The 22,999-nt window shown below is 39.3% G+C and overlaps 1 pseudogene across 1 annotated transcript; it reads right to left on the bottom strand.

The window, feature by feature from the left end:
* Positions 1-227: 227 nt before the first annotated feature.
* LOC147499083 (potassium transporter 5-like) lies at positions 228-22,999 on the bottom strand (annotated as a pseudogene). Its single transcript, XR_015196984.1, has 10 exons — positions 22,820-22,999; positions 20,301-20,531; positions 19,890-20,147; positions 18,923-18,973; positions 18,116-18,217; positions 15,240-15,264; positions 13,658-13,792; positions 4,068-4,231; positions 1,410-1,668; positions 228-1,270 (listed from the first exon to the last, which is right to left on the bottom strand). The product of XR_015196984.1 is annotated as a potassium transporter 5-like (transcript).

Genomic DNA, 22,999 nt, shown 5'->3' with positions numbered 1-22,999 from the left:
TTATATAAAAATGGTCCCCGTTCGTTGAACGGGTCCAAAAATCTAGTTACGTAGAAATAAAAATAACGTTAACACACTGTCGAAAGGATGCCTCTTTATGAAATCCGTGCCGAATGAACAGGCATTAACTAGTGTATTAACATAGGAGGGGGGTCTAAGTTGCACTTTCTATGAAAAAATTTACCATACAAAGAAAAACTACCATTACATGTTGTTTATTATATATATATATACCTACATCCGATCGATCGGCTCCTGGATATACCATTCTATATTTCTAGCTAGCTCCATCAGTTCTAAAGCTTGTAAGTCATCCCTACCTTCAATAGGCACTTGTGAGGGATATCAAAGGCTTTATCAGTTTGTCTCAAATTCCTCCTCAAGACAGTATAAACATAATTTATCATAACCATCTTCGCAAAACCAGACCCTTTGCCTGCAACCACTTCACTCTCACCCATCAAATGAACAATTCCAGCTTCAAGTCCTCTATCCACTTCCTCAATGTCATCCACCACTACCTCTTCTTTTTTCTCCTCTTCATCCATCGTCATCCCTTCACCATTATGGACACTTTCGTCGTTGGCACCCACATTATCCTTTGCACCACCATTCTCAACAATTTCTTTGGTATTTGACTTAATTGATGACCATATCCACAACTCTTCTTTTATGTATTCCTTTAGTCTATCTACTAAAGTTCTCTCAAAGGACTCATGTTCATTGCAAACATCTTTGTACCCATACCTTACGATGCACCGAAAGACGTTAAGTCCATGTGGCTCAACTCTTCGGAAGAGGAATCGTTCGTCGACTGGGACCTTGCTTATTGGGAGTGATTTGATGGAGACGAATATAAGGACGGAGTGTAATGCTGGTACATTAGCTATATAGTGTTGGAAGATGGGTGGTATTCCCTGGACAAGCTCTGAATAGAAGATGGTGAGACCTTGTAAGCGACATGTGTTTGTTTTAGCTACAATCTCTTTGAACTGATGAGAAGAAATTTTGTGATCTAATTCATATATGTATTTCATTCGATACACATAGTTCCACACGTACACTACAGTCACAAGAACCACTGTGAATGCTAAAGGAAGGTAGCTGCCTTCATCAAATTTGTACAGTACATAACTCAAGTAGACCAATTCCACTGAGCCGATCACTAGGACATAAAGAATAACTAAGAGAATATGAGTCTTCCATATCATTATCATTATAACTAACAAAAACGCTGATGTGAGCGTCATGACAAACACCACAGCAATTCCTAGACATCAAAGAAATATTTATCAATAATGATAGTATTAAATGACCAGTATTGGTATAGTATCAACTTGGCTCTGTTTATGTTTAACACAGTAGAAATATAATAGGAAGAACATGTACAATAATGGAATTGAACATACCATATGCATTCCGAATCTGTTTGGTTTTTCTGAATCCTAGTGTAACTCCAACACATGCTAACATGAGGAGGTAATTGATCTCTGGTATGTAGACTTGCCCTTCGTACTTGGCTGATGTGTGGATGATCTGGACTCGAGGGAAGCACCCAAGTGATAGGGATTGCTGGATGATTGAAAATGTACCAGAGATCATTTCTTAATTGACTAGCAATTATCGCCGCCATAACAACCACCACAAACATAGGCCAGTATATACGATCTTCAACAAAATTAAAAATATGTTAAAGGCAACTTAAAGAAATTTGAAACAAATAAGACCTGAGCAAACTATGGTGAAATTAGATTTGCCCCCAAATCTATGAGAAATTAGACATGCCCCCATCCAATATTCAACGGCTGCGAGATGATTTTTTTTCTTTCACTTGAAGTAGCTTAACTGTCGGATATTAGATTGGGAGCATGTCTAATTTCATCGTAGTTGTAAACAGAACGGTGTGGGGCCCTTCGGGCCCCATCTGGCTGCTACAAATCTTCCTCACAAAATATGACATGGCGAATCCAAGTGATTTGGGGGTTTGTGCAATTTTGTTAAACCAAATCAGTATCCATGTGATCTATCTAAAAATCACTCTTGCGGCTAAGCTTATAAACACCGGGCCAGCCTATAAACTGTTGGGCCTCCAAATTTAACATGGTACTGCATATAGGGCTGGCCCAATTGATGCTATTGAGCTTATGGATAATGACTAATTGGGTTGGTAGAGGAGATAGCACCCAAGGCGCATCGAGTTCATGCTATATAGTGCCTGATAAGCACCCAAAAGTGTATTATGAAACCCCGTTGAGACATATAAATTTGGTTAACTATGTGTCTAATAATCATGAAATAAATATGTTTTCATACTTTTGCAGGTATTCGCAGTAAACATGGAAATATGGTTTAAACCTGCAATAAAGCACGAGGAACGACATGTATATGAATTCTTTCAAATCCGCACAGAAGCATCAAACTTCCGAAGCTCCTACCTCTTGAACCAGGACTCCGAATGCGACAAGTGAGCTGCTCAGACAATCAGGGCGATGAACTCTACGCATAGGCGGGAAGTTGTAAAATTGCCCAAAGACCGGACCGCCACTGGACTACACATAGGACCCACTATACGGGCTCGCAAGATTGGATGAGTCATCAATCATGGAGCATGTTAAGACAAAAATGACAAATTATTGGTACAAAGTTGACACCTTGCATGTAATTAATTAGATTAGGTGTTAATAGTGAAAAAAAGGCAAGGTGTCACTTTGTTTTAATGTGGTGGATAAAAATGAAGTAAATGTGGTTTGATGTTTCACATGGGAGGAAATGAGATGTCTCTCAAATGAAGAAGAAAACAAAACAAGGGGGGACACTCCATTTACTCCCTTGACTTCTTTTCCTTACCTTGTATTATTTTAGTTCCTTAGTCATTCTTATTATTTAGTTTTTAGTTTTACAAAAAAAAAACTTGTAATAGTTTTAATGGAGGAAACCTTGGTTTTCTTCTAGAAAATAAATAAAAAGCAAGTGAGTTTAGTTAGTTTTTCTTCTTCCTCTTTCTCTCTCTCTTTTGTTCTTCTAGTTTGTAATCCTTTATCCCAAGGATCATGAGCTAACTTCCCTTTTGGGGAGTTAATCCAACTCATGTGAGGGAAAATAATTGTTGTTGGTTTGGTAGGTTGTTAAGAAGGACAACTACACCTACATCCTATCCCAAAATGATAGTTGGTGTAGTGTCTAGTTAGGAATCAAGGAATGAGCTTAGAGATAAGTCATTGCTTGATTCCAATTGCTAACATGTATGAGTTTAGAAATGAGCCATACATGTTAGGGATCAAGTTTTCTTCCATTAGGGCTTGTCTATGAGTCTAGGAAGAATCAAATGAACCTTTTCAAATCAACAACTAAATGTTATTTTCACATGAGGAGGATTAGCTCTCCACCTTTTCTTTAGTAAATTGTATTTTGTCTTAGTTGCATATTTCGAATCTTAATGTTTTTCTTTAATGTTTGTGTAGGAAAGAAACCTAGTATTAATATAAACTTACTCACTAGTACCCTAAGAGTAACAACCAAGTTGTAGTTGTCCTAACATTTAGGTTGGTTCGATCCTTACTTCAACTTTACGAACGCGAAGATCGTGAGTAAGGAACTTTGAGTTCGCTTTTGCATCAAATTAGAGAGTCAAATCTCTAATGTAGTAAAAAAAAAAAAGCTAATATTAGTGCCGAAGGCGCGTCGAGTTCATCAGTGTCGTACGGCACGGGCATACCCTAGTGTCTAATAAAAGACCCAAAGAAAAAAGTAATGCAAGGTTGTTAAAGTGTTTTATTTCAATATTTATAAGCGAACTCAAACGAAGAAATTTCACTTTCTACTAGGAGTGACTACGAAAGTGCATCTATCCGTCTTTAACCAGACTTGTTTTTTTTTTTTTTTGGCTAAAATTTGGGAAAATGTAAGAGCCCCGTTCAGCCACGCTCTAACGACTTGCTCTCTTTAACCAGACTTCCTGCTTAGGCACTATGGTCAATTTTAACTCCATTTTTATTATCCCACACCAATTAAAGAATGGTTTGTTAAGCTTAAAATTAATGAAGGACGATCAAGCATTTGTGTCTTACCTGGTATGGACTTATAGAAGGTATTACTGACATCTTCGTTATTTTTACGAAGGTATGAGGCTCGTCCTACATAAGCTAAAAACAGAGAAGGATATGTTACTGAGCACATACTGATCTGTATAGATCTTACTGTGAAGTGTCTAACATCCGCAAACAATGCTTCAGTTCTTGGTGAAATAAAGCATTCGTGAATTCTGTTAGTCGATTCAAATGGTCATTGAACAGAGTATCAGAACCAAAAATACGGAAACTGATAGTATTGTGTGTACCCTACGTCATATTTCTGGTCCAAAGTATACTCGGACTATGAACCCGGTGTAAGACCAGTGGCGGACCAGTTTGGGGGCAAACACTTTGGATAATCCAGTCCTCTAATCTGTTAGAGTTCACAACGGGTTTAGGGCCCATCCGGGTGGCCCAAGTTCGTGGACCCAATCCATCCGGATCATTCTGATCCAGTCACCCGATAAGATCCTAATGCAATCCGATAAGATCTTGCACAAGGATAGAATGGAATCTTAGAGAATGATCCTATTTTAGATAGAGTCATGATAGGATTCATGAAAGAATGCAATCTTCGAGAATCACTTTCTTGGCCGCCAAGGCAGGAGATTGCTATATATACGGAGGCTTCTGCATCCTCCAAAACTACGTTTTTAAGAGACTTGATCCCGGATTCCTCACTGGGTACGTAGGCAACCAGAACGTTGGTGCAGTCTCTCTTCCTCAAAAATCCCAATCCCCCATCTCTTTCGAGCCTTCGGAAGCACCATCACATAGGGAGTGTCGGGTTAACATTTTGCCCCGACATTCTTTGGCGCCATCTGTGGGGACCAAACCCACGACCACGTGGAATTCCGTTGGAGTTTGATATCATCGGCCTTATTTTTCATACGTCCTTGTTACCATGGCTGAACAAATTGCGATGAGTAATACAGAAGCTGCCAGTCGGCATGTAGCAACTCTGCAAAACATGGAGACTATTCCAGGCACCACTACGGAGGTGGGTAGTCGAGCCGTCGTGCTAACCCACGCGCCTCCATCCGGAACTTGCAATACCAATCGGATCCAGCTCTAATCTCTCTTTTGACAAGAGTAGTTGCGGAAAACGAAAATTTGAGAAATCAACTAGGCAAACGGCCTAGAGACCCTGCGGAGCACCAATCAGTCGAGTCCCTTTTGTCTGCATGTAGGCAAAGGCAACGGGCCGAACCAGGACAGCGCGAAGATCCTAATAATGGCCAAAACCTTATTCACAATAATGGTCAAGCTAGAGATCCAAGCCAAAGCCGGACTGTCCACCCTATCGTGTCTGTCCACACTCATTCACAGTCAAACAATGTCTGGGATCGTTTGGGCACGAATCCTCAGACACACCAGTCACAACAATCTGGAACGCCAGCAAATGCATTGAGTTCTAGTTCGGAAACACCAGCATCCGTGGATGTGTCCGGATCAAGATATGAATCCCAACACACAAATCGGAATGAGAGTCCGCTACCTGCTAACAGAGTGGCAGGCAGAAGGCGGGGTAGAATCAAACATCGGCAACGACCGAATCCCCTTCGAATCTTAGCCCGCGATGAACGGATCTGGAGAGAAGAGAATCAAGATGAGGACAACTGTGAGAATATGAATGAACAAAGGGTTAAGGAATTGATTAACCAAGCCGTGACCAGGCAAACCATCAGAGACGATCCACTCTTGGAAAGGGTTGTGCGAGGTCCGAAATTTTCACCCTTTGTAAATGACATTCGGGACTGTGCTCATCCTAAGGCATTCAAATAGCCCCCTCTTCCAACTTACGATGACGTGGATGGCTGTCCGAACGAGCACGTCATGAGCTACTAAGCTGCTATGACCTTATGGGAATTTCATGAGTCGTTAATGTGTCGTATTTTTCCAGCGACGTTGAAAGGATACGCACTATCCTGGTTCAACAAGTTGCCTCCGCGTTCAATTGATTCATTTACCAAGCTCAGCGATATGTTCGTTGAACGTTTTCGATTACAACATGAAGACGAAGAAGAGTCCGAGCACACTGTTCAATCTCGCTATAGAGAAAGGCGAAACAATTAAGAGTTTGGTACGACGGTTCAGGAAGCTTCACGCCGAAGTTCAGGATGTGAGTGATGCTTTCGCAATACAAGCCGTCCATCAAGCGTTGCATTTCAACAGAGATGGACTTTATAACTCTCTCACTCGCAAGCTGCCTACCACCCTTTCTGATTTATTCGCCCGAGTGGAAGGGTACGTTCGAGTGGAAGATGATCAAAAGTCTCGACAGAGAAAGGATGGCGCAGATTCAACTTCCAAGGACTCCACAAAGGATAAGATTGCCAGTCAAGGTAACAAGAGGAGTACTCAGAATAATACAAAGGCCCCAAATATAGAGGAAAAGGTATTCACCCCTTTAACTCTTAGCCTTGCAGACCTGTACGAAAAAATCAGAACTAAAAAAATGTTACTGCTAGCTCGGCCGCTACCAGAAGATCCTACAGGTAGGCGGGATAAAAATCAAAAATGCAAATATCACGATGATATTGGGCATGAAACAGATCACTGCAGAGCTTTGAAGAAAGAAGTTCAACACCTCGTTGACGAGGGACAGCTTACTGAGTTTGTTCAAAACAAACCTCGGTCAGCCCATCTCAACTTGGCTGAACACAACGTTATCGATGTATGCCACGCGCGTGTCGATAGCGTCTCACGTCGTCAGCGCAAGATAGAAACATGCTTGAAACTTCGTCATATACAAGATCATTACCAGGTCAACAATTTCAATTTTGACCAAGGTATCAATACGGAAACCTATGAAGGTCACGAGTTGAAGTTCACTGAGAATGACGAAAAGGGGGTGTATTACCCTCACAATGACGCTATTGTCATTACTGCATGGATAGGAATCTTTAGGGTGGCGAAGATTCTTATCGACCGCGAGAAGCTCGGCTAAGCGTGTTATTCACCAGGGCTTACTCCAGAATGAAACTATCAGAGGACCTGATCATAGAAGACCGTAACCCAATCATTGGATTCAACGGCGAACCAGCCCATGCCATTGGAAAGGTTCATCTCCCTGTCACGGTTGGGCATCAATCTGTCGGGATAAATTTCCTTCTGATAGATTGTGGTTCTTGTTACAATGCAATTTTCGGTAGGGATTGGATCCATGCAAATCAAGCTGCTGTATCCACCTTCCACCAGGCGTTGAAATTCCCCACGCCAACAGGAGTATGTAAGATCTGCAGTGACCAGATGATGTCACATCAGTGTCATGATTTGGCACTAGAAGATACTGAGGAAATCGAAGTCCGGGCAACACAATTCTCCGGTTGATCATGCCAAATAGCAATTATAGAAACGTTGGGCTTTCCAGTGCGAAGCCCGATGCTCCTCGAAAAGGGTCCCTCGATCGATTAGTTGGAGGAAGTTCAGATAGGGGGCGAGAGCCACGAAACTACTTTCATCGCTGTCGGCTTACCCCCAACCGAAAAAAGGGCTCTAATTCACCTGTTATGGGATTATCAAGAAATATTTGCCTGGGATATCAACCAAATGCCCGGAGTCGACACAGATGTAAAACGCCCGCGAGCTCGATATTGACCTGAGATTCAAACCGGTTCGACAAAGACCAAGGCGGATGGCTCCCGAGCGAAAACTAAAGGTCAATGATGAAATTGGTAAACTACTTGGAGCAGGGTTCATTAAGCCCGTTGAATACCCGACTTGGGTATCCAATATCGTCGCGGTTCCAAAGAAAAATGGGAAGCTCAGGGTTTGCATTGACTTCACCAACCTAAACAAAGCTTGCCCAGTGTATCCATACCCATTACCTCGCATCTCAGATCTAGTCGATGCGACCTCGGGTTTTGAGCATCTGTCGTTCATGGACGCTTCCTCTGGTTATAACCAGATACCTCTGCTTGAGGAGGACCAGGAGCACAAGGCGTTCGTAACGGACCATGGCCTGTATTGCTTTAGAGTCATGCCATTTGGTCTGAAAAATGCAGGCGCCACCTATCAGAGGATGATGAATACAATGTTTGTCGATCTGATTGGGTGTATCATGGAAGTTTACATCGATGACATGGTGGTCAAATCCAAAGAAACACCCGACCACCTTCAGCATTTACAAGAGGTATTCGATAGGCTCGTAAGATATAAATTGAAGTTGAACCCTTCGAAGTGTTCTTTTGGATTAGCATCTGGAAATTTCTTAGGATTTCTGATGACTCGACGGGGTATCGAGGCAAACCCTGAACAGATTCGGGCCATTCTCGAAATGCCCCCACCCTTGAATAAAAAGAAATTCAGCGGCTCGCCGGTCGCTTGGCAACCCTAAATAGATTTATATCAAAGTATTCAGATCGATGCAGGCCATTTTTTCAAACGTTGAAAGGTGCCTCCGTTTGGAACGAGGACTATGATAGGGCTTTTAAAGAAATTAAAGCATACTTGGTATGACCCCCCGTCCTGGTTAGTCCGCAAACTAGCCAAGACATTGGAATTTATTTGGCAGCTTCTGAGATCGCAGTAAGTGCAGTATTGTTTGTGGAAAACCCGGAGGAGCGCCCAATCTACTTCATTAGCAAAATGTTGACTGGATCAGAGAGTAGGTATTCTAAAATTGAGAAAATCGCGCTTGCCCTTGTGCATGCAGCACGCAGACTTAAGCCTTATTTTCAGGGACGTGTGGTGAAAGTGTATACAGAATATCCCCTTCGCAAGGCACTCGGACGAGCCGAAGAGTCTGGCCGCCTTGCTGATTGGTCTAGCTAGTTGCTTACCACATATGAGCCTCGCACTGCAGAAAAAGGTCATGCATTAGCTTCTTTGATGGCAGATTTCCCGGTAGAAGATATCATGATTTCACCCGAGTTATTCGAGGAGGAACAACTGCCAGATTTTCCCAACCACCAACCTGACTCCGTTGAAGAGAATTTCACCGAGGCGGTGGTTGTGTATACAGATGGTTCAAGTAATAGGAAGGGGTCAGGGATCGGTTGTGTGATAGTCGACCCAAATGGTTGCCGAATCGAGAGGTCCGTCCGACTTTGCTTTCCTGCTTCCAACAATGAAGCTGAATATGAAGCAGCAATATTTGGAATGAGAGCGGCGCTCAAAATGGGGGCAAAGGAAATCAATATGGTAACGGATTCTAAGCTAGTTGCTTGTCAGTTTGGAGGGTCATATCAAGCTCGAGATGAGCGAATGGCGGCTTATTTAGATGTGATACGCGATCTCGCTGCAAAATTTGAGCGCATCTCAATTTTGCAAAGACCAAGGAATGATGTTCGGCACGCTGATGCATTGGCCTACCTTTCAGCCGTAGTTGATTCCATTGAACCTCGCAATATCAGGGTAGAGGTCCAGTTACTGCCTAGCATTGACCTCCCATTGCCCGATATGGCTGACGTCTACGCTGCCGAATGCGCGGCATTCACGCAGATTTATGCGGTCACTACGTGCAGCAAAGCGCGGGACAAGCACCAAGAGCATCCCACTCAGGATTCTCCTCACAGCCATGAGGAGGATGCTGACATCTCCCCCACGGTGGATACTGACTCTGTAGTGGCGGAAAATGAGGTTGTACAGAAGGAAGACTCTGCAACTGATTCCGAAACGGATCTTGCTGACAATGCTCCCGAAATACCTGATGATCAGTTTTCCAACATTGAGTTAATGGAACTTCTACTTCCCGATTGGCGTCAAAATATGGTTGAATTCTTACAAATTGGAGAACTCCCCTTAGACAGGGCTTTATCTGACAAAGTCAAACGGGATGCATGGCAGTTTGTGTTGTTAACTACCTCGGAGGGGGGGTCCTGCCTTTACAGAAAACCCATGGATTCAGGCCCACTCCTCCGGTGCCTTACTCCTGAACAGGGACAACAGATTCTAAAAGAAATTCATGAAGGCATTTGTGGTAATCATTTTGGTGGTCGGAGCCTCGCTCACAAAGCTCTCACCCAAGGATATTGGTGGCCATATACGCAAAAAGATGCCAAACGGTTTGTCCAAATATGTGTACCATGCCAGAAACATGCTCGGATCATTAAGCTTCCTGCGAATGAGCTTCATCCCATACTTAGCCCTTGGCCATTTGCTAAGTGGGGACTTCGACATTGTGGGTCCTTTACCTACGGCCCCGGTAATGTGAGGTTTCTCTTGGAATCGACACTTCACTAAGTGGGTTGAAGCTGTCTCCTTGAGTCGATTCGGTCTTGACGTCAAACGGTTCATCCGGCGATATTGTTGTGCCGATTCGATGTCCCAAAATGAAATGGTATCGGACAACGACCGCCAGTTTGATTCTGCTGAGATCCACATCTTCTGCAAATCCCTGAAGATACGGCATAACTTCTCCGCACCCTATTATCCCCAGGGAAATGGACAGGCGGAAGCAACGAACCGGGTTATTCTGGACACGTTGAAGAAAAGGCTTGAATCAGCTAAAGGAAACTGGGTTAAACAGTTACCAGGGGTGCTTTGGGCTTATAGGACAACCCCCCGTCGTTCAACAGGAATGTCACCCTTTTCATTGGCATATGGAATGGAAGCAAGATCCTTAACTGAAATAATCGCCCCAACAAGCGCGCTCACAAGCCATCTCCACAGAGGTCAATCGCGACATCTTGGCTCAGCGATGAGAGCCATGGTGGAGGACCTTAGAGATGAAGCCTGCAGAATCTCATGACTTACATGATTCTATGAAGCGCGGTTATGACAAGGTTACGCTTACGAGCATTCAAACCAAAGATTGGGTCTTACGCACCCAAAGGAAACGGAAAACCCAACGGTGAAACTCTTCGGTGAACTGGGAAGGGCCTTTTATCATTGAAAGGCTCGCATCCAAAGGTTCTTATTTTTCTCAAGAACTTGGTTGGCGATGTCCTAACCAAACCATGGAACGCGTACCATTTGCGCTTATTTCACAAGTAATTTACTTATCATTAGTTCCACCAATAAATTTCACATACATTGTACTTTCCTTCCATTTTTCATCAATAAAATTCTTTTCCATTTATGTTGTGTTTTAATTTCAAATTGGTCATTTAGTTTTAAATTTACCCGGGTAGCGAAGGCAATCCTGCACTTCAGTTTCGGCTTGCGTGGTGCAGTGTGCCTACGCCTGGCATCATGGTTCGACAATAAAAATCCAAGAACGATAATATCTCGCTTTTGGTGCGGTGCGATTGTTTAGAGTACATCAAAGCGTTATACCCTTGGTGGCGGAGTCTAAGCTACACTCTGATTTAAACCCAACTACTGAGGCACTTCTGGGTTGCCTGTTGGTCTCCTCAAGGATCGTCTATGGGAGAATCTTTGCAGTGTAACTACGCTTGTTCGTCAAGTGACTTAGTGGCATTGTTATCGTCGCGACAACGGTAGACCACCGTATAATATTTTATAAAGATATTACACATATTCTTTCCGTGTTACGTCCACTTTCGCAGGTTCTATGAAGAGAATCTTACGGATTAGTGTCGAATCGGTTGGAGATGTTGTCCCAATTCCAAAGATTCCACTTCTATTTCTCCTGATTTGGCTTTCATACTTTCATCTGCTACTGACTTTGTTCTTCACCGCGACCACGGATCGCGGTGCGGTTCATTAGTTACTATGTTATTTTGGTGTTATTCCGCCACAAACCCCATGTTATTTCTAATGATGTGCTATATACCGGCCGCGGTAACACAAGCGGGGCATCTTTTAGTTGATGACCTTTACGAAGTCGACCATGTCGGCTAGATTTGCCGCGAGAGCATATATAGTTTAAGGCTTGACTATCAAATAATTGATCAGCCACAAGCCCAGTCGTTCAAGACATCCGAAATTCATTATTCGAATAGCCTCCCATGTATTCAACAAAGCCCCATCCAAAGGGCCCATTCCAAAAAAATATATATTATATATATATATATATATATATATATATATATATATATATATACTGTTCACAGTACTTGCATAGTACACTTCAACTCTTGACCCTCTCCCACCAGTGACCGGCACCGGCAACCTGCCGATTCATGCGTTTCACCACCGGTTCAGCAGTTTCCCATCCGGTTCGGGCATATTCTAGCCGGTTCAGGCGTTATTCCCACCGGTTCTACAATTTTTCAACCGGTTCCAGCATTTTTACCACTGGTTCCTGTATTTTTCAGCCGGTTTCAGCTGGTTTGGGAGTTTTTACAGCCGGGTCACATATTTTTCAGCTTGTCCAGGCGTTTTCCTTGCTGATTTTGGCTTTTCCCTACCGGGTCAGTGGTCTACAAGCTGGTTCCGGCGGTATTCATGCCAATTCAGGCCTACTTATATATAGATCTGCCGATTTTTATCTATTTCCGCACCGGGTCAGACTGTTTCCTTACCGGGTCACTAGTTTTTAGGCCGGTTCAATATATTTTCTTGCCGGGTCAACAGTTTGCTAGCCGGGTCAGTTCTATTTCTTGAACAGTGCACTTCAACTCTTGACCCTCTACCACCGGCACCGGCAACCGGCACCGGCACCGGCTGGTTCAAGCATTTTTCCAACCGGTTCAGGTGGTTTCCATCCAGTTTCGACATTTTTTCAGCCGGTTCACTCTTTTTCCAGCCGGTTCAGGCGTTTTCCAGCTTGTCCAGGCGGTTTTCTCTTGGGTCCAAAGACTTCCCAACCGATTCATCGGGTATACATGCCGGTTCCAACAGTTGTCAGGCCGGTTTAGGCCTACTTAGATCTGGGTCTGATGAATTTCCTACATTTTCAAGCCGGGTCATTATTTTTTCTTCCTGGGTCAGCAGTGTGCTTGCCGGATCAACCGGTTTTCTAGCCAATTTTAGTCTTTTTTCGACCAGGTTAGCCTCTTCCATGGTCATATCATTTAATTGGTCACTCGTTTTACCCACTCAAGCATTTAAGCTTTTCAAACTTTCTGGCCTATCTCCATTACACGTTCCTTCTTACTTCATTTTGGTTTTTTCGGTACTTTAATTATTCAACACATCATCTTCATTTTCGTTTTGATCATTTGTTGAAGAGGGGGCAATGTGTGTACCCTACGTCATATTTCCGGTCCAAAGTATACTCGGACTATGAACCGGGTGTAAGACCAGCGGCGGACCAGTTTGGGGGCAAACACTTTAAATAATCCGGTCCTCTAATCCGTTAGAGTTCACAACAGGTTTAAGGCCCATCCGGGTGGCCCAAGTTCGTGGACCCAATCCGTCCGGATCATTCTGATCCAGTCACCCGATAAGATCCTAATGCAATCCGATAAGATCTTGCGCAAGGATAGAATGGAATCTTAGAGAATGATCCTATTTTAGATAGAGTCATGATAGGATTCATGAAAGAATGCAATCTTCAAGAATCACTTTCTTGGCCGCCAAGGCAGGATATTGCTATATATACGGAGGCTTCTGCATCCTCCAGAACTACGTTTTTAAGAGACTTGATCCCGGGTTCCTCACTGGGTATGTAGGCAACCAGAATGTTGGTGCAGTCTCTCTTCCTCAAAAATCCCAATCCCCCATCTCTTTCGAGCCTTCGGAAGCACCATCACATCGGGAGTGTCGGGTTAACGTTTTGCCCCGACAAGTATCATTTACCAGTTATGGCTAGAACAACCCCACCAAGTGAAATCCATGTTTTATCCTTGTTCCTCCTGAAATAATCTACAATGTATTTTGGGTTTAAAGCCTTAATGACAGTAGGATCATACATAACAAAGTTGTAGACACTGTTAGAAAAATGATTTGCTCAAATCCATTTGAGATATGAATGAGTAATTTATCTCCCAAGTTATCCCATATTGATATGAAATGGGTTTCTGAAAAGAAACAGTACGTAAAGTGAGAAAAACATTTTCGAAAAGGTGTACTAGTTCGAAATAGTGCATTATGCCTAAAAGGTGCGACCTTTCAAAATGTGCACTGGTTCGAAACAGTGCATCATGCCGAAAAGGTGTGAACTTTCGTAATAGGCACTGATTCGAAACAGTGTTTTATGCCGAAATGGTGTGTCTTTTCGAAACATGTGACTTTTCAAAGAGTTACTTACTTTTTCCCAAGAGTCACTGTGTTGTTTCGAAGAGGCACCACTCACCTATAAATAGTAGATGAATTTGGAGAGAAAGACACACCATATCACACAAAGTTCTGATCTTTCTCTTCTCCCTCTGTTCTTAGTCAAATACTATGTTGTGTTCGCTGATTCTATAGAATTGAAGTGCTAGCTTTCTATAGAAGGAAATTCGTTCTATCTTGGGAGACAGTTTCCCATCAACCTTCAAGCACCGTGAGGGGGAAAATCTATCTTAAGGACATAGTGATCATCACTAGGCTCGGATTTAATCATTGGTAAATTAAGTTCATTCGTTGAACTAAAAGGTTTGTTTGTTTGTTGAAATTAAAGGTTTGTTCATAATATATTTGTTATATCAATTTGATTTCTTGTTTTACTTAACAATAAGTATATTTTTGGAATAAGTTTTCTACAAACTTAAGACAGATTTCTTTTTTCCTTGAATTAATTTGGTTGAATTAATTTTGGCTATACTTATTGTTTAGTACAAATGCACTAACAATTTTGAAGCGGATTTCGTTCTTTATTGGTAAAGACGTTAGCGAAAAAGATTGTAATGTGGCAGAAAATTTTATCACCATAAATACTAGATTTGACGCATGGAATTGGTACAAATATCAGGTATGTCATATGTGAATTGGATTTCTTTGATAGCACCAAAAATGGTATTTGCATAACCACAGGGCAGTTGCTTCTCGTTGGTTAAAGTGGGGTTTGTTAATTAATTTATGTTACAATTGTGAAAAGTTGCGAACAGGTACATTTTTTTTTCTTCCAAACCCGTTATGTTGGTAATTATATTTGTTGTAAAAAAGACGGTTTAAGGTACAAATTTAGAGAGTCTAATGTCCTAACCGCGAGACTTACTTAATAGATGACATGTGTCATAAAGTACAAGTGCACATGCTAAACTAACGATTCAACTTTAATAAAGGTTTTGTACCTATTACTCTATTAGAGAATCGTTATGTTCTCCACGTGACTTTAAAAGCAAATTGTTTCTACACTGTAAACGACAGAAGTAGACAATCGTTTCTAATTAAAGTCTCGAGGTTTTGAATTATCGACTTTTACCAGTTGGTAATAACCAGCGAGAGAGTCACAACAATCCTATAAAGTGATAAAGTACTTTAATCATTGATGTGATCAAGGACGAAACGGTGAAGAACTAAAGTCATTCATTGGTTCCAATATTGAACCGACACAAAGGAAATTTGACAACAAGTTCTTTTCACACTTTCCATTTTTGAACCTTCTGAAAAGGACATCTCATGCACTGTTCTTTCTCTCTCAAACAGAAGCAAGTTCACATATTAGTTTGTGAGTGTATCTTTTTTATAGAATTCGTTTCAGTTTTCCTTTTTTGGTTTTAAAGAATAACAAAGTGTGTTTCTATTTCAGAATAGAAATGACAACACCACCAGGTTCTCCTATTCATGTTGTTCCGATTTCATTTGCTAGACCTACTAGTTCGTTAAATGGTATGAACATTTTGGTCCCTGATGACGACCTTATGTTCGTAAAAGTGGAACTCAACAACTACGGGTGTCTACTAGCAATGGTGGATACTGGTTCAACTCATACGTTAATTTCTGAGTATGTATCCGAGGCTATTGGATTGAAACTCGCAAAATGTACAGGCTCTATGAGAGGCTTGAACCAAGAAGCCGAACCGGTGAAAGGACTCGCTTTGGAAGTTGACATTAAGATGCACAACTGGCGAGAAAAGGTGGACCTGATGGTAGCTCGCTTAGACCATTTTCAAGTCATTCTTGGAATGGACTTTTTGAAAGAGAACAAGGTGGTAGTAATGCCACACTTGGGGGAAATTATGATCCAAGATTCCGAGAATCCTTGTTTCATTCCAGATGTTAGGAATGGCTGGTGCTAAAAGGGTTCTAAAAATATTTTATTATTTGTAAGATGTATGTGTTTTACTATTGCGCCAAAGAGTGCCAATAAAGAAGATTGTTTAAGATATTGTTTTGTAAGCATACTTGTCAGCAAAATTGAGGTCTTAGAAGTGTTTCGACACGATATGAATGATATGTGACATTCTTTAACAAGACACATCACTTGTTAAACATATATCTAAATGATTTTCCAATTTATTGACTTAGTCATGAGAAATTGGAAAATGTGGGGGATTATGAACCTCCTTGAATTAATTAATTTAAAATTGGAAATTTGTTGAAGCATTACTCAAAAGACATCAAATGTGGTGTTTTACTCTAGGAGAGATGCATAAATTTCTTGGAAATCCTCAAAGCAAACGTGCATAGCAAGGTCCACTATGGAATCAGAATTCATAGCGTTAGACAAGGCTGGAGAAGAAGCTGAGTGGCTTCAAAATTTCTTAGACAGCAGTGTGTATACACTGTGACAGCCAATCTGCTATTGGTAGAACACAAAGTAGCATGTATAATGGGAAGTCTCAACACATACGTCGTAGACATAACACCGTTAGATAATTGCTCTCAAATGGAGTTATCTCAATCGACTATGTAAGGTCAAAAGATAACATTGTGGATCCGCTTACAAAAGGTTTAATAAGAGAGCAAGCAGAACGATTATCAAGGGGAATAGGCTTAAAGCCTTTAGAGATAATCAACCAAGAGTCCTCATAATGAAAAAAACCAACCTAGTTGACTGGAGATCCCAAGATCTAGGTTCAAAGAGTCAACTGAATTATGTCTGTGACTCAGTTAGCACTGGATATAAGACAGTGTATATCTGCCGCGAGAACCAAGATAAGTCAAGCTTTTAATGATTTACTATATCTTAGAAAGTTATGTTATCCAAGTGGAGTATTGCAAGATACTCTTTATAGAAATCACCTATGTTAGTGCGAAGTGGGGCCACTTCTATGAGAATTTTAAAGGCAAATGTCTCAAAAGCACTATCTGAACCAAGAAGTGTTCAAGGCCAAAATGAACACAAACGTGAGAACCAACAGTATTCGAGAAGGTACTGCGTGAAGATGATTGTCTAGGTTTATACAAACGGCTGACAGTTCAAGGACATTAATTGAAGTCTACTGATCGTCCAATTAAATCCGATCATCTTTCACTAAGGCAAGTTCAAGGCCTCCCATGCTACTTGACCTGATGCGGTATCTTTTCATTTGTAAAAGAACAGAAATCCGATGCTTATGATAGAAGAAGTCAATTTTTTATTCATGTGGGGGATTGTTAGAAAAATGATTTGCTCAAATCCATTTGAGATATGAATGAGTAATTTGTCTCCCAAGTTATCCCATATTGATATGAAATGGGTTTCTGAAAATAAACAGCACGTAAAGTGAGAAAAACCTTTTCGAAAGGGTGTACTGGTTCGAAACAGTGCATTATGCCAAAAAAGTGCGACCTTTCGAAATGTGCACTGGTTCGAAACAGTGTATCATGCCGAAAAGGTGTGACCTTTCGAAATAGGTACTGGTTCGAAACAGTGTTTTATGCCGAAATGGTTTGTCTTTTCAAAACATGTAACTTTTCAAAGAGTTGCTTACTTTTTTCCCAAGAGTCACTGTGTTGTTTCGAAGAAGCACCACTCACCTATAAATAGTGGATGAATTTGGAGAGAAAGACACACCAGATCACATAGAGTTCTGATCTTTCTCGTCTCCCCATATTCTTAGTCAAATACTATGTTGTATTCGCTGATTCTATAGAATTGAAGTGCTAGTTTTCTATAGAAGGAAATACGTTCTATCTTGGGAGACAGTTTCCCATCAACCTTCAAGCACCATGAGGGGGAAAAATCTGTCTTAAGGACATAGTGATCATTACTAGGCTCGGATTTAATCATTGGTAAATTAAGTTCATTCGTTGAACTAAAATATTTGTTTGTTTGTTGAAATTAAAGGTTTGTTCATGATATATTTGTTATATCAATTTGATTTCTTGTTTTACTTAACAATAAGTATATTTTTGGAATAAGTTTTCTATAGACACCAATTCCACCAATGAGCATGAATCACACAAAATAATTGGAGCAAAGCTATAACCAACTTTATCGGTTCCAAATCTCTGGTATAGGAATAGACAGATCAAGATCACAACTGATATCCAAACGATCATGTCTGCATGTTTTAAAAAAAAAACTATGAATTCCTTTGTAATTTCTTCTATTTTTCGGATAAACACAAAAAAAAATCAATGTAAACAATATAATTTACATTTATGACAAAATGGAATTTTTAATGTATTACCAATTTCTTACTTTCTTAGCATGTTTGTTATCTGATAATGACAATATTTTCTCATGATTTGTGAAAATGTGGATAAAATATACACTCCCCTATTCCCCTGTTTCTGACATTGAATATCATCATTTGTGCGAACAAGTTTGAGTGAATAATGTGGTCCAATTCGTACTTCCAAAAACATAGAAATAAAATATAACAATAGTAATAACAATAACTAATTAACTAATTATCAATTGTATGATCTACAAAAAAATTGTCATTGTTATAGTGTACAACCATGTCTATCGTCACGTGGTAAAAAATCGAAAACACATGTGAATCCCAATCACATAGTTCATATGGATTGAAAAGTAGAAACTTGGAGTGTTTGTGTTTGCCACTTTACCTTAAAACCTTGGACCCATACCAATATCTTTGGAACCTAGCTTAGTCCAACAATCATTTTCTTTTCATTAGAATTTTCTTTATGGTTGGTTAAGTCAAAAGATTTTATCGAAATAATAAGGTTATGTAAGTCAAGGATATGGTTTATCTTAGACTCATAGTGATGATGATGATGATGTAAAGCATGGAGAGTACCTTCAGTAACCTTGGTATAAGCTTCTTTGATTCCTCCAACTGCTGATAATACTGCAGCCAAAGTTAAACAAAGAGAAATTTGGTAACCGTACGTCAAAATTTAAAAAATACAGCAAGCAGTTATTTACTCATTTATATGTTAAGACGTTGTCCTATATTAAATTCAATTATTAGAAGTCCAACAAACTTGGAGGAATAAAAATCACACGCGTGGATTTGAAGTCTAGAGGTCGACAACATGATTTGAAAAAGAATATGGACAATAGATCTTAAAAAACGAAAATTCGAATGCCTCCACTATATTCTTTATAAAGTGTCATTGTGAGTTTGGGTACAATATTTTAAGGTATTATAACACATACAAAGTCTTGACAAATTATACTAAAGATTCGCCCGAATCCATCTTCTGTACTTCGACAGAAATTTCAACTGGTTTCTGCTTCACCTGGAAGCATATAGAGTAATGACTTTCGATGTTTTCAAAACTCTGATAAGTCGACAATCTGAAATTTACAGAAACTTTTTTAGAATCTGATTTTTTGTTCTTGCTGATGGATACTTAAAAGGGTTTAGGGTTAACTAGTATTACTCCCCTGATGAGCCAATTAGGATTTTCTCCAACTAGATGGGGAAATTAGGGTCTCTTTCTGAATACACACAAAAAAACACACGGTCAATCCAAGTTGACTTTTTTTTTTTTTTGTACTCAAGAGGGAGACCCTAATTTTCCGATCTAGTTGGGGACAATCCTAATTGGCTCATCTAGTAGGAGGGTAATACTAGTTAACCCTACTTAAAAATCTTCACTTTTATCTAAATTTTGAACAATTAATTGAAGTCTATGTAAAGAAGTGGCCACAAAAGATACTTCCGCAAGGCTGATTTCATTGGAAAAGTAGCCCTTGCCTAAGTCTAGAAAAAAAAATGGTAAGCTGAGCAACATGCGAGTAAAAAGTAGTAAAAGAACCTGAGATGCAAGTACTCCAAGGAGTCAGGACCCCATCCCCAATCACCATAGAAGTACCCAGCATTGTTACAAACAATAGTACATACTTAGCAAACTTGTTATTCTCTAGTTTATATTTTAGTCTGGAGGCTCGAATGAGACGTCTGTTTGGCGCCTCAAGCTGGAAATTTGATATCTCTTGATCTTCACCTTGTTGATTGGGTATCAAACTCACCTTGTCATAATGGCATATTAGAGAATATAATGCGAATGTTCCTCCTACAAAAATAATTTTAGAAAATGTTGCTTCAATTTCCAATTGTTTCAGTAAATAACAATGAAAATTAACAAACCGTACTTGATCGATAGGATTATATTAAAAAAAATATGTTGCACAAGTAAGAGGATCATGAGTAAGAAATTAGAACTAACCATCACCATTGTCGTTCGCTTGTAAGACAACGAAGACATACTTGATCAATGGGATCAAGGTGAGCGTATAGATGATCAAGGAAAGAACACCTATTATATCATCATTGTATTTGATACCATCGCTGAAGGTACTTGAATAGACATACAAAGGTGATGTCCTAATGTCTCCATACACAATCCCAATACTTTGGTTTGGAAGGCCAAAATCAGTATCGTAGACCAATCGTCTCGCTTCAAAATACAAAAATAATAAATTTATATTTAACAAACAAAATGTGGAAATAAGATATTCTTCATATTTAATTACATTTTTACAACCAACATTACTAAGCCCTTAGTCAATATAAGTATATACAATGTCCAGTGCCGGCCTTGACATTTTGATGGCCTAAAGCAAGACAATAGAATGTGGCCCTATATGTGTTAATGTTATCAATTTTGTTTTAACTTGTGTTATTCAATATAATTCAAGAGAGAGAGAGTGAAGTGATTTTGTTATTTGACAGAAGAGCTTTATTTATTTTTTTAGATATAGATAAAAGTTTGGGTTTTTTTAATTATGAGTTGGTTTAATGTTTTTTTTTTAATTGTTTGTAACGAGTGGGGTAAGTATTGCCAAAGATTTTAATAAGAAGTTGGGTTCTCGGGATTGTGAGTGATTTTGTTATTTGGTAGATAAGTTTTATTTATTTTTTTAGATATAGATAAAAATTTGGGATTTTTAATTGTGAGTTGGTTTAGTATTTTTTTGTTTTTTTTAATTGTTTGTAACGAGTGGGGTAAGTATTGTCAAAGGGTTTAATAAATTTATATTTAACAAACAAAATGTGGAAATAAGATATTTTTCATATTTAATTACATTTTTACAACCAACATTACTAAGCCCTTAGTCAATATAAGTATATACAATGTCCAGTGCCGGCCTTGACATTTTGATGGCCTAAAGCAAGACAATAGAATGTGGCCCTATATGTGTTAATGTTATCAATTTTGTTTTAACTTGTGTTATTCAATATAATTCAAGAGAGAGAGAGTGAAGTGATTTTGTTATTTGACAGAAGAGTTTTATTTATTTTTTTAGATATATATAAAAGTTTGGGTTTTTTTAATTATGAGTTGGTTTAATGTTTTTTTTTTAATTGTTTGTAACGAGTGGGGTAAGTATTGCCAAAGATTTTAATAAGAAGTTGGGTTCTCAGGGATTGTGAGTGATTTTGTTATTTGGTAGATGAGTTTTATTTATTTTTTTAGATATAGATAAAAATTTGGGATTTTTAATTATGAGTTGGTTTAGTATTTTTTTTTTTTTTTTTAATTGTTTGTAACGAGTGGGGTAAGTATTGTCAAAGGGTTTAATAAGGAGTTGGGTTCTCGGGGATTATGAGTGATTTTGTTATTTGACAGAAAAGTTTTATTTGTTTTTTTAGATATAGATAAAAGTTTGGGTTTTTTAATTGTGAATTTGTTTAGTGTTTTTTGTTTTTTTTTAATTGTTTATAACAAGTGGGATAAGTATTGCCAAAGAGTTTAATAAGGAGTTGAGTTCTCGGGGATTGTTAGTGATTTTCTTATTTGGTATATGAGTTTTATTTATTTTTTTAGATATAGAAAAAAGTTTGGATTTTTTAATTGTGAGTTGGTTTAGTATTTTTTGTTTTTTTTAATCGTTTTAACGAGTAGGAGTGGGGTAAGTATTGTCAAAGAGTTTAATAAGGAGTTGGGTTCTCGGGGATTGTGAGTGATTTTGTTATTTGGCAGATGAGTTTTATTTATTTTTTAAGATATAGATAACAGTTTAGGTTTTTTAATTATGAGTTGGTTTAGTGTTTTTTTTTTTTTAACGAGTGGGGTAAGTATTGTCAAAGAGTTTAATAAGGAGTTGGGTTCTCGAGGATTGTGAGTGATTTTGTTATTTGACAGACGAGTTTTATTTGTTTTTTTAGATATAGATAAAAGTTTGGATTTTTTAATTGTGAGTTGGTTTAGTGTTTTTTGTTTTTTTTAATTGTTTGTAACGAGTGGGGTAAGTATTGCCAAAGAGTTTAATATAAAGAGTTGGGTTATCGTATTGAGAGATTACTTGAAATCATGTGTTTATTTTTTTCTTAAATTAATATGGTTGGTTTATTTTTTTGGTCATAAATAAGTGGCAACTAACTGAACTCTTTATTAGAAAGTTTATTGTTTTGTGACGATAATAGTGTGGCCTCTATTTTTTGTTTTGGTTTGGTGGCCCACAGCAACTGCTTGGGTCGCTTTGCCTCAGGGCCGGCACTGACAATGTCACGGGATAGAGATATACAAAAATAAGAAAATCAATCAAATATCTAGCCCCTAAGTTGAACTGCACCACTGCTAGTTTAACCCTTGATTTATGTAAGAATGTTTAAAGTTGTCATGCAATAAACTCCTACAGCCCTACTAACTTGCATTATTTTTTGGTTATATGTACCAGACTCCAGACCTTTACTAGCTTGTTATTAAGTATACTTCTGATGTGAAGAGAATAGGAGGCAGACCTTTGATCCATGAGCATGAAGCTTTAAGAATTTGCCAGATTCAGTTTCTAAAGAGTCAGAACGTCCAAGAGTTTTGGAAATGAGTTTCTCTTCCTTCACAACCTCTGCATCAACTTCTTGTTGTTGTTGTTCATAATTTTCTTGGAGTGTTTCTTCACTAATAACAAAATCAGCAGACAT

Source organism: Coptis chinensis, chromosome 5, assembly GCF_015680905.1.
Source record: "Coptis chinensis isolate HL-2020 chromosome 5, ASM1568090v1, whole genome shotgun sequence".
NCBI lineage: Eukaryota > Viridiplantae > Streptophyta > Magnoliopsida > Ranunculales > Ranunculaceae > Coptis > Coptis chinensis.
This window is presented reverse-complemented; position numbering and strand designations above follow the sequence as displayed.